This window comes from Trachemys scripta, chromosome 6 (assembly GCF_013100865.1).
Source record: "Trachemys scripta elegans isolate TJP31775 chromosome 6, CAS_Tse_1.0, whole genome shotgun sequence".
NCBI lineage: Eukaryota > Metazoa > Chordata > Testudines > Emydidae > Trachemys > Trachemys scripta.
Window position 1 is genome coordinate 126199543 of NC_048303.1, and position 11993 is coordinate 126211535.

Genomic DNA, 11993 nt, shown 5'->3' on the forward strand with positions numbered 1-11993 from the left:
AGAATGTAGCTAGGTCAGAAGAGCTCAGCAGCTCCTGTTAAGACACCAGCATTGTCATGATATTTGGCTATCGGGGGTTGCCTTGACTTTTGGGGGCTCATGAGATTTTACAAAATGTGGGGTCTCTTTATTTCCTTAAGGTGTTTAAGCCTTCAGGAGTCATGTTTTCCAGCTTTTCTCCATACCCATGAGGACTAGAAACTTGCTTTTTTAATGAAAGCTGAGATTTATAGGTAATCACAGGACTGCAGAAGCAGGGAGTTTAAGGAAAACTCCAAATATCACAAGACTCATGATAAAATCACAGCAGATGGCAACACAGATACATAATTATGGCCAGATTTTCAAGAGCTCATGGTTGAGCTGTTGAGTGGGTGCTCCAGATTCTGATCTCCAGAGGACATGAGTCTGTGACAGCCTCCAGCTGGAGTAGCTCATGCTTTCAGCCCTGTAGGTCTCAGTTCAATCCTCAGTGTGTTGGGAAAGAAGGTGGCCCTCACACTCACACTCATAGAATAGAATCATAGAATATCAGGGTTGGAAGGGACCTCAGGAGGTCATCTAGTCCAACCTCCTGCTCAAAGCAGGACCAACACAACTAAATCAGTACACTGAAAATTTGGACACACGATTAGGTGCCTAAATGGGAGCTGAGCTCTTTTAAAAATGTGGCCCTACAATTGCAGTGGGTTAAGTTACAGAACCAAGAGAAGAGAATTTAGAAACTGATCTAAAGCCCTGTAAATAGTGTGCCACCAGAACTTAATGAGAGCAACAAGGCAAGCTTCCCTACTGGACTTCAGTGGAGTTGGCAGCTACTGGGCTTATGTAAGGGAATAGGCAATAGAAATCTAAACTGCTGCTATGAATGCAGCCCACAGGAGAACTCTGTTTGTAGCCTAGGTTTTTCAGTGCCAGATTCTGCCCTTGTAAATCAGGAAGATTTCTACTGACTGCCATGAGTTTGCTCTTAGCTACACCTAATCCTGGCAAAGTCTGGCCCAATCGGATAGTGTCTGGAAAAGGAATGGACCTATTCTGAAAAATAATGGGAGTAATCTCCTATGCACTGCCCTTGTATCTGTCAATAATTTTAGCAAACTCCCACCTAATGCTGTTCAGCTGCACTCTACATACTCAGCCCTGTGCTCAGATTCATGGGTGCACGTGTCTTGTGAAACTCAGCCATCGGCTTCCAAGTGCCATGGCTGACTTCTCGTAATCAGATCGGTGTCCATTTACTGGCTGGAGGAAAAGCCCTTGATCTGAGCACATTCATCACTGGAACAGTAACGTACTGGGCGCAAAGCGGAGAACAAACTGAGCTCTCGCTTCCTTCCAATGCAATGTTCAATAACAGAGTTAACTTGGTAGATGCTGAATGAGCAGCTTTTTGCCATTGGCCATTGATCTGTTTGTGGCTTGGATTCACAAAAGCTATTTTCCTTTGCATTTATCTTGCAGCCTGTGGCTAGATACAAGAAGTGCCTCGCCAAGCTGCAGGGAACATGGTTTTCTTTCTTTGGGTGTCTGATCCCACCAGTTCACTGCTGGCCTTAGGGCAGAACGGAGACAGCAGAGATAACCTCGTAAAGAAATGTGGGACTGAAGATTTGCCTTGCTTATTAAGTGCTACGAGCCTGGCTGGTGCTATACAAAAGCCAGAGGAAGAGAACATCCCTCCCCACAGAGCCCAGTGCTGAAAGCGCTCTCCTGTGCAGCAACTATTGAGGTCAGCTCGTGTAAAAGGGTGTAGCTCACATGAAGTTAAGGGCTGGGCCTACTTGCTCCAGTAACGACTCTGGCCCAATGTGAGTGCCTCCAAACATTCAGGGCACAGATGTGGCCCTTAAAAACTCTTTTTTTTTTTTTTTTTTTTTTTAGAGCAAATGCTTGGCCCTACCATGCATCCATTCAACTCTGTTGGGATGAATTTTGGGTGAGTTCCAGTGATTGTAATACCTTTGCTGTGTGTCAGGAGTCAGCATGGAGGGAAGCCTTTGAAACAGCAGCTGGAGTGTTCTCTCCATTTGGGTCTTCCTCTATTGCAGCTGTATTCCCAAATCCTGCAAAGTTTGTCCCTTGGGCTGGAGTGCTCTCTGCAGGGTGGAATCTCCCCACAGCATGTTAGCTGCCTAAGATATTCCATTGGGAAGCCATTGCTGCTGCACAACTGTGACGTGCTTTAGTCTTGAAATGTTTCCTCTCTACCTTGCTGCCGAAATTCAAATGACTTCCCAACAAATGGCTGAGTTCATCCCTGCACTACTGAAATTAATGGGAATTCTGCAATAGGAGCAGGACTGGACTAATCTATAGAGGTGGGTGAATGGACCACCAATGTACCTGCAAACAGAGCAGCTGTGTTCTCACTGCTACTTACAGGTCTGAGTGCTTGTTCCTCCTGAGCATCCAGATGAGCCATGTTTCAGTTCAGAAACATTCACAAATAATAGAACTTTTAAATTCTCAGACGCACTCAGTAGAAAAAGAATCTCTGCAAAATGGTGCATTAATGGAAAGAGTAGTAGACAACTACACAGGGGGACACACCGCCACCCCAATCCTAAACCGGGCAGTGAGTCAAGAGAATGACACACAGACAGACATGCTTCTCTCCTCTGACCCTGAGTTCTGTAATCCAAGAACATCTCCAACTGTGGCCTACACTTTCAAAGTCGCTAGACGTTGAAATAGAAATATGCTTATGAGTGTAAATATGACATAACTGGAATATGTTTTATGCTAGATATGCCATGTAACATCTTTGCAAAGGTTATGTTCCGCTGAATGTATTCATCCTATTCGTATGTATGTATCATTTTTATATCTGAAGTTACGAGTGTTGTCTCTATGCTTGTATTTAAAGTGTTTGCTATAGGAAGCACATAAGGCCGATTTGGTCAACATAGTGTGAAGGGGTTATTCAAATAATTGGGAGTACTTAGCTAACACTGGACCTTGATAGACACCAATCCACATCTGAGCTTTCCTCGGAGCGTTCGGGCTAACGTGGGCAATGGCATTGGCCTGTAAAGAACTGAGTCATGCATGGACATGTGACTTACCCATGTGACTCCAAAATTCCATCTTGTAGCTGTGATTCTACACAGGAGAAGAGAGGGGTTTCCGCCCACAAGGGAAAGATATATAAGGCCCTGGGAACCTCCTCCATTTTGTCTTCAGCTGGCTCAAGAGAGAGCCTCTCCACCCCAAAGAGATGCCTGAAAGAAATTGGAACAAAGGACAGTAACTCCAGGGGTGTGAATGATTGCTGGACTCAAACTAGGAGGAAGTCTAGTCTGTCAAAGAAGTTTATTGGAACATCTCTTAGGGTGAGATTTACCTGCATTTAGTTTCTTCCTGTATTAGGCTTAGACTTGCCTGTTTTATTTTATTTTCCTTGGCAATTTACTTTGTTCTGTCTGTTATTACTTGGAACCACTTAAATCCTACTTTTTATATTTAATAAAATCACTTTCTACTTATTAATCCAGCGCAAGCAATTAATTCCTGGGGGAGCAAACAGCTGTGCATCTCTCTGTATCAGTGTTATAGAGGGCGAACAATTTATGAGTTTACCCTGTATAAAGCTTTATACAGAGTATTTGGGGTTTGGATCCCATTGGGAACTGGGCATCTGAGTGTTGGAGACAGGAGCACTTCTTAAGCTGTTTTCAGTTAAGCCTGCAGCTTTTGGGGGACGTGGTTTAGACCTGGGTCTGTGTTTTTAGCAGGCTGGCATGTCTGGCACAACCAGGCAAGGTACTGAAGTCCCAAGCTGCCAGGGAAAACAGGCTTAGAGGTAGTCTCAGCACATCAGGTGGCAGTTCACTAGGGGGTTTCTGTGACCCAACCCATCACACCGAGACTCCTTAAAGCAGCCTGGCTTGGAGCCGGGGCTGTGACTGGGGCCAGAGCAAAGCCTTCTCTATGATAAACTGAATAAATCGAGCTCCTTAAGGGTATGTCTACACTGCAATTAAAAATCTGCTGCTGGCCCATGCCAGCTGACTCGGACTCTCACGGGATGTGGGCTGCAGGCCTGTTTAATTGCAGTGTAGAACTCTGGGCGTGGGCAACAGCCCAGGCTTTGGGACCCTTCCACCTCAGACTTTATTGAACTATCTTAATTTCATAAGGTTTGTCCAGGATATTATCAGTGTCACACCAGTCCAGGTTATTATCATGTGTCTCCTCATACATAAGCATCCAACTCCTCTTGTTTGTTACGTAGGTTCCTAGCATAAGTATGTTGACACATTACAAATTTTTATTCCTTACATGCTGCTTTGTGCTTGGATTTGTCACGCGTGTGAGGTTTTGGGGCTGGCATATGACGTGTTGATAACTGGGCAATCATCATACACCCTCCCCCTTCATGGTTAGTTTAAAGCCCTGCCACCTACACTACCTAGTCTATTGCTCAGGCAACTGGTGCCCCTACTACCACATGAAGGCTATCTGATTCATACAGCTCCTCTCTCTATAGTAGGTGCCTCAAAGTTCCACAAAACTAAAACATTTCCAACACCACTCACCTAACTGACTGTTCACCATCAGTAACTTTTGCCTTCTCTCTTATCTTGCCTGAGGGACAGGAAGGATTACCAAGAAGATCTTGCGGCTCCATTCCCAGATTCCTGAAGTCTTCCAGGATCTGTAGAATTGTGCCTGAGTTGGTGTAATTGGTTCCAGTATGGATCACCATCACAGGAGTCTCTCCTGGATGCTGACTGGTTTGTAATAGCCCGGTAGACTTAAGGGGCAGGTCACATTTTGAACTAGGAGAAGGTTCAGAATACTCTTCAAGGTTGGCTCTGAGTAGAATGTTACAGTAGTCCAACCTGCAGGTGACAAAGATGTAACAACTGACTTCTGTATTGTAGAAGAGGTTGTAAAGGCCACTGCGGCTATCTAGGACTCAGATATTTAACTTTTATGGAGCACTAAGAGATCCACATCTTTCTGTGGAGATGCCCAATGATAGACTCATAGACTTTATGGTCAGAAGGGATCATTATGATCTTCTAGTCTGATCTCCTGCACAACGCAGGCCACAGAATCTCACCCACCCACTCCTGTAACAAACCCTTGACTTATGTCTGAGCTATTGAAGTCCTCAACTTGTGGTTTAAAGACTTCAAGGTGCAGAGAATCATCCAGCAAGTGCCCCGTGCCCCACGCTGCAGAGGAAGGCGAAAAACCCCCAGGGCCATTGCCAATCTGCCCTGGAAGAAAAGTCCTTCCCAACCCCAAATATGGTGATCAGCTAAACCCTGAGCATGTGGGCAAGACTCATCAGCCAGACACCCAGGAAAGAACTCTCTGTAGTAACTCAGATCCCACCCCATCAAGTGTCCCATCTGATGTAAACCACGATAGCTCTGTTGGAGCTGTTACCAGTTGAGGATCTGTCCCCCACCCCCTCATTCAGACTGTTATAAACCTTACAAAACAGCCATAGATTTAACCGCTGAGCCATCCTGCTTTTCATTAGGGCACTAGCTGGGGACCGGGATTCAATTCTGTTTCTGCCACTTTAACTTCTGAAGCCGGAAAGGCCCCAGCAGAGCTAAAGTGGTCATGCCTTGTGAAATCTCTCTGCTGGCATTTGTGGCTTTTCTCCTGCTCCTGCATGAATAAACTGGGCTGATCTGCACCCTGTGAAGCCAGTTGCATTGTCCGCAGTCTATTCATCTGGCACAGGCCAACGTGACCTGGCTGTTACATTGTTGGTCACATTATACCCTTGGATTTGATAGGGGAACAAGTAGTCCTGTGCCAAATGACCTGTAGGAAATGGAAAAACAAGCATTATACCCTTAAAGGCAGCTTGGCTTCTGAAGCTTCAAAATCCCAGGCCTTAAATCAAAGCCAGTATCTTCTTGCTCTCCTACCCATTAAAGACTTGCTGCTCTTCCCCTATGCTCTTATGGCTAGCGGTTTACTCTACCTGCTCCTGTACCTCCGTTGCCTAGGCTCTTCCTAACTAAATGCATGGCAGACTTTTCAGTGCGGGGCTATAAATGCTTCGCCTACGCTCTGTCTCATGGTCTTTGATGCTGCATCACAGGAGGGGCCCTGTCTGCTTCAATAAAGGAAATGTTGAATCTTAGTCTACATGACAGGGTTGGGAGGGGTGGGGAAGGGAGGGAGAAAATATGCCAGAACCCCCAAAGACAATCAAACCAAATGGGGGCTGTTGTCACATTTAGATGTTGGTTATATTTTTCTTTTTGGTTTTCATAGAGAACTGTGACTCATGAATCTTAAGCAGAGCAGTTGGATGTGCCTAGCATTTTTTTTTTTTAGCTGCACAGATGTATGTATTCAAGTTGGGGAAAGTAAGTATTATGATGCTTGGCAGTGGATCTCCTTGTAGCTTTGATGGCCTTTGAAGTTTCATACTGCTTCAAAGGAGGAGGAACAATGACTTGTGCTATACAGATTACAAAGTCCTTCGATATACCAGTCTGTCTAAATAATATATGGCACCATCAGAGGTCACCTGAGTGTCTGCTTAACATGTTGTCACTCTCTCGTACTAATAAAATAATATTTGGCACCTGCAAGTTCTCCCAAAGCACTTTACAAATACATATATTAACATTAATGTAGTAATTAATATACTTATCATGAATAACCTAGTAGTTAAGGATGGGGAACTCAGCTACAAGTTAAGTGACTTGCTCATAAAATTCCAAACTAATGCATTATATGCAATGGGCTAACACCAGCCCTGGGCACACTTCCACTACAGGCAACAGAGTATTTTGCTGTGTGATAAGCCTGATGAATAGTTAGGAAAAACCTGGTAAAAACATTAAAAAAAAAAAAAAGATCCTCTGGGAGATTAAAATGTGGGTTATAGTACAGTTACCATAACTATCTACTCTAGGCATTTCTAACTACAGTTTGCCTTACATCTTTGCAAAATGTCTTGTACTTCTGGTCACAGCCTTTTGTCTTATAAGTTATAAGCTTCCATTTAAGCCAATAAATGATGATGCTAACATACCAAGCCAGCTCTTAACACCTACTAGGAGTCCTTGATGTTATCAGTGATACTCTGTGGTGGGGCATCTGCCCCACCCCCATATTAGAGCGGGCTGCAGCAGTCCAGTGGGCTGGCGCAGACAAACAGCCAATAAGAAAAGGGCTTATTGGGAGCCAATCAGGGCCCAGATTGGAGACAGCCAATCAGGGCCAGGCTCAGCCCTATAAAAAGGCTGCTCAGGGAGAGAGCAGGGAGTGTGTCCCAGGCCTTTGACACCTCTCCAGAGGTGGGAGACTAGCACCAGGGACAGCGCAGTGCTGGGCAGGCTCGGGGGAGCAGAAGGGACCTCCAGCCACCCGGTGTCTGCCAGGCTGCAGGCCTTGAGGGGAAAGGGCTGAAGAGGAAGCGGCCCAGGGACGTGGACAGATGGAGGAAGAGAAGAAAGGCAGGATGGCTGCCACTAGAGGGTCCCTGGGTTGGGACCCAGAGTAGTAGGTGGGCCTGGGTCCCCCCCTTGCCTTACATCTGGCCGACGGGAGTGGCTGTCTTGGGCTGTACCAACCTTCTGCCAAGAGGAGTGTGACTTTGGGGGTGCAGGTGCCCACATTGGCCAGGGTGCAGAGAGACAGCTGATTGATTCCCCCCCTGGAAAGGAGTGAGGATGGACTAGGGGGCATTGCTGGAGCGCAGTGGCTCGAAGAGGACGCTGCAAGTTGGGAGCAACGCGGGTCCACACGCCAACCGAGGGCAAGATGACAGACGGGACACCACCAGGAGGGGGCGCTCCACTGGACTGAGCTAATTCCTGAGGATGACCAGCTGGGGGCGCTGGGTGGTGAGTCCCAACCCTATCACATACTCTTACATTGCAAAATTCACCCCTATGCAGAGGTACAGCGTAAATCTAAGACCTATTGATCACTATAATCCTTCCACACAGGTGTGAATTTAATCTACAGTGGATAATATGCAAACAGTGTTCAAATGGGAGACAGGGAAACTGGTCATGCCTTTCCCTCTGCTAGTAGGGGAAGCTGAGGAGGAAGTTGAATTGATAATTATGTTGCCCCTCCCCTCCAATTTCATCGCAGAAGCTAGAGATTGTGTGGGTAATGTCAGTGGTTCTCAACCAGGGGGACGGGTCCCTGGGGGGCTGTGAGCTGGTTTTGGGGGGTCCACTAAGCAGAACCAGTGTTAGAAGTGCTGGGGCCCAAGGCAGAAAACCGAAGACCCACTGTAAGGGGCTGAAGCGTGGGGCCTGGGGCCCTGCTACCTGGGGCTGAAGCAGAAGCCTGAGCTACGTAGCTTCACGGTGCCCCCTGTGGCATGGGGCCCTAGGCAACTGCCCTGTTAGCTACCCTTTAACACTGGCCCTGGCTTTTATATGCAGAAAAGCCAGTTATTGTGGCACAGGTGGGCCATGGAGTTTTTATAGCATGTTTGTGGGGAGCCACAGAAAGAAAAAGGTTGAGAACCCCTGGCCAAACAATCTTTCCAGAAGCAATGTCCTCAGAGTGCCGGGTAAGGACAAAACAATTTTGTTTTTGCAATTTAAACAGAGTTCACCTACCAGGAAAATCACTAAAGAAATGCCAAAGAAAAGCTGCTTAAAGATAGAGGGAACATTTATGCTGGGAAATGAAGTACCCCAAGAGTTATTAGCAGGAAAACTGTTAACAAATCAGTGCCTGCTTGGACTTCAGATTTATCTCCACAAACAGCCAAATTCATCCATTACTGGGCTGAAATCAATGGAGTTACAACAGGGCCAAATCTGGGCCATTGACTTTAAACTATAGTTACCTGCATGATGAGATAAAGCACTGGAATACTAGCTCACAATCCACCACAAATCCCAGCGTATCGGCCCTGCTGAAATGTATTTTCATTACAGATAGGCATCCCATTGTGCTAGGTACTGGACATACACCAGACAGCCCTTGCCCTGAAGTGCTAACCATTTAAATGGACAAGACAAGATCAGGAGGGGAAAGAGGTGAAGTGGCTTGTCCAAGGTCAATGGCAGAGCTAGCAATAGAAACCAGAGCTTCTGATTCCCAGTCTGGTGCCCAGAGTCTGCTGTATGGTATTGCCTCCCTAGGAGTCACAGGTCATCACTTGGTCAGACTTCAGACCCTACTGGGAAACAAGGTGTAGAAAAGCCTATTACACATCATTGTAAAGAGTCTCATGCTGGATAACGAGACTCATAAATGCAAGAATATTGCTTAAAATCTGCCCACTGAAGCATTGCCTCTTGACTGAAGTCTGAGGGTCACCTCTGACAGAACTTGCCAGAGGTAACTGTGTATAATAAGCTGTATGAAAACATGGTGGAATCTGGTACAACTGGATCAATTTAAGCAACTCCTGTTTTGATCCATTATATGAATGATCCAGCTCCACAACCAGGGAGCTTCCCAAATCAGACGCTTAGTTGGAATCCAATCACTATTTTACAAGAACATGAATTGTGCTAGGCAGAGGAACGCTGAGGGAGGCCAGTGACACTATAATGGGCTGTAATTAGTTTGTATAAGCTGCAACATACTTTACCTGCAGCCAATGGCTGATCAACTGGATGTGAAATATTTTCCTTCTTTGAAATGCTCCAGAAATGACTCCTGATCCTTATAAAACAAATGCTCCGTGATTAGTATAAAAGGGCAATGCTGAATACACAAAAGGGAGGAGCTGGGGGTCAGACTGTTGTGGCAGGCTAGTACAAAGGGACAATTGGCCAGATATAAAAGCCCTTGGGGAATCCTTGCAAACAGCCCCCTTATATTACGCACAGAGACTGGGGATGCCCCCCACGGAGTTCCATGACCAGATGGAGATGACATAGGATGGGCAGGAGGAGGCATGGTCATGATCAACCTGTGCCCCAGTGGTACTGCACCCCTGCAGTAGCCCATAAGAGAGCTCTGGAAGCAGACACACAGAGTAGGGCAGTTGCCCAGTCCCACAATAGCCCCACCCTCCCTAAGTAGAGGAAGTGCAAGTAAGCTGCACCCTCTCCGATGCTACACTGGCCCAATCTGCCCCTGAGAACTGGGGACACTTATTTACAGGTTTCAATGTCTACACAGGGTGCAGGGCAGGGAAAAAGTGGGCCCATAGGATCCATTCCAACTCCAAAAAACTTCAGTCCAGATCCTCTGCTAATCTAAATCCACAGAAGTCAATGAAGCAATGCCAATATATACCAGTTCAGGCTTAAAACTAAAGGTTGCTTCATTCTCTCTCACACACCCCCACCCCCAAACCTAACCTAACCTGTGGGTTGCTAAACAATAATCCAGTTATTATTTGTCAAGTCACTTGGGAAACTCTAGGAGCAAGGAAACAAATAGTTATGGGCATCATATATCTTATATTGCCCACATAATTAACACTTTTCTTTTGAAGTATAAAGGAATATATGTTTCATTGCAGCACAACAGCTTTACCTCCAATTCATGGATTGTAGACATTTCATGTGTTCTCTTGATTGTGGCAACTAACAAAATTCTTCCAAAGGATGCTGTCAAATGGGAAACATCATCAGTCAATATACTTAAGCAACAGTACATTGTTTCAGAAAAAGTACTTTTACTGCTGAGTGAATGTTGTATGTGGTTCTATAGGAAAAGTGTAGCATAATGAAAAAATTATAGATGTGAACTTGCACATTTACTAGCCTCAAATACATCATCATACAATTGTAAGTTGCTTTTAAAAGGGTTTTGTATTGTGCTCACATACGGAGCTTATAGATGAAATAATAGTGTTTCTTCAGGGTCAGAGTTCAGATTTTTGTGGCCTAAATATACATTTCTTTGTACTAGATAAGAATAAAGAGCCAGATTCTCAACTGATGCAAACTGGCATAGCTTCACTGACTTCAGTGAACCTCCTGTGCCAATTTACCCAACCTGGGGACTTGGCCCAAGAACTGTGCGTAGTGTAAGAGCCGACATCTTTAACTATTCCTTTTAGGACTTGGTTTTATAAATGAACACCTGCTATACTGTCACTTAGTGACCTTCTTTCTGAAACAGTAGGTTGGTTTTGGAATCGTCCCCACCACCTTTTTTTTTTTTTTTTTTTTTGCAACTTCCTTTACTCAAATCATTTTGAATTTCCCTGAAACTCTGCAGAAATATTCTCCATTGCTTTCAAAGTAAATATGCTAACTTCCAGTCTTTCCCAAAACATAGCTAATGTGAGTTTCATAATGGAAATTAGTTACCTTAATGATGAGGCTATTGTCTCTCCATAATATAGGGTTACCATACGTCCGGATTTCCCCGGACATGTCTGGCTTTTGGGTCCCCAAATCCCCGTCGGGGGGGAATTGCCAAAAAGGCGGACATGTCCGGGGAAATAGGGAGGCTAGGATCTCCGAATCTGTGTGTGGGTCGCCCGCTGTGACATCATCTCGGTGCAAAACTCGGCTCCTGCCCAGGGCATGCTGGGGGCTGTAGTCCAGCCGGGCCTCACGCTCCAGGGAGAGCCGGGAGAGGGGAGCGGCCGAGAACTACAACTCCCAGCGGCCCCTGCGACGCGACCAACCTGCCCCGTGAGGCAGCAAGCCGTCTGGGGAGGGGGGGCGCGAGCCCCTGTCCTTTGGGTGGGGGCTGTCTCTGGGCACCGCTCGGCAGCCATCGCAGGGCTGGGGGGCGCCCTCGGGGGTTGTGGACACCAGCGCGTTGCGGGGAGCCGGCACTGTCTGGATTTGGTCCCCCTGGGGCTGGAGCTGCGCCCCCGGCCCCGGGCACCAGTCACGTAGAGTTACCGATACATCCGGTTTTTCCGCAATCAAACCCCCGTCCGGGGGGAATTGCCAAAAAGCCGAACATGTCCTGGAAAAATACCGGACGGGCACTTCCTCTCCCGCGGCTCCTCTGCTCCTCCCCTGACTCAGACTTCGGCTCTGTTTAAGAGCCAAGCTGCCCGAGCCAGCGCTACCGGCTTCGGGCAGCCCCCGTGCCTCCGGACCCCAAGCCGC

The 11993-nt window shown here is 46.6% G+C and overlaps 1 long non-coding RNA gene across 5 annotated transcripts in view; it reads right to left on the bottom strand.

Annotated features, from left to right (window-relative positions):
* Positions 1–11391, bottom strand: part of LOC117879595 — a 42014-nt gene extending 30623 nt beyond the window's left edge. For 4 of the 5 annotated variants that reach the window (XR_004646319.1, XR_004646317.1, XR_004646315.1 and 1 more), the window contains exons 1-5: positions 11235–11391; positions 10453–10526; positions 9557–9630; positions 4542–4847; positions 3069–3224 (exon numbers count right to left, since the gene is read on the bottom strand). This is a non-coding gene — a long non-coding RNA (uncharacterized LOC117879595). The remainder of the gene's footprint in view (positions 1–3068; positions 3225–4541; positions 4848–9556; positions 9631–10452; positions 10527–11234) is intronic. The other variant, XR_004646318.1, reaches the window with a different exon arrangement.
* Between the last annotated feature and the right edge of the window lie 602 nt (positions 11392–11993).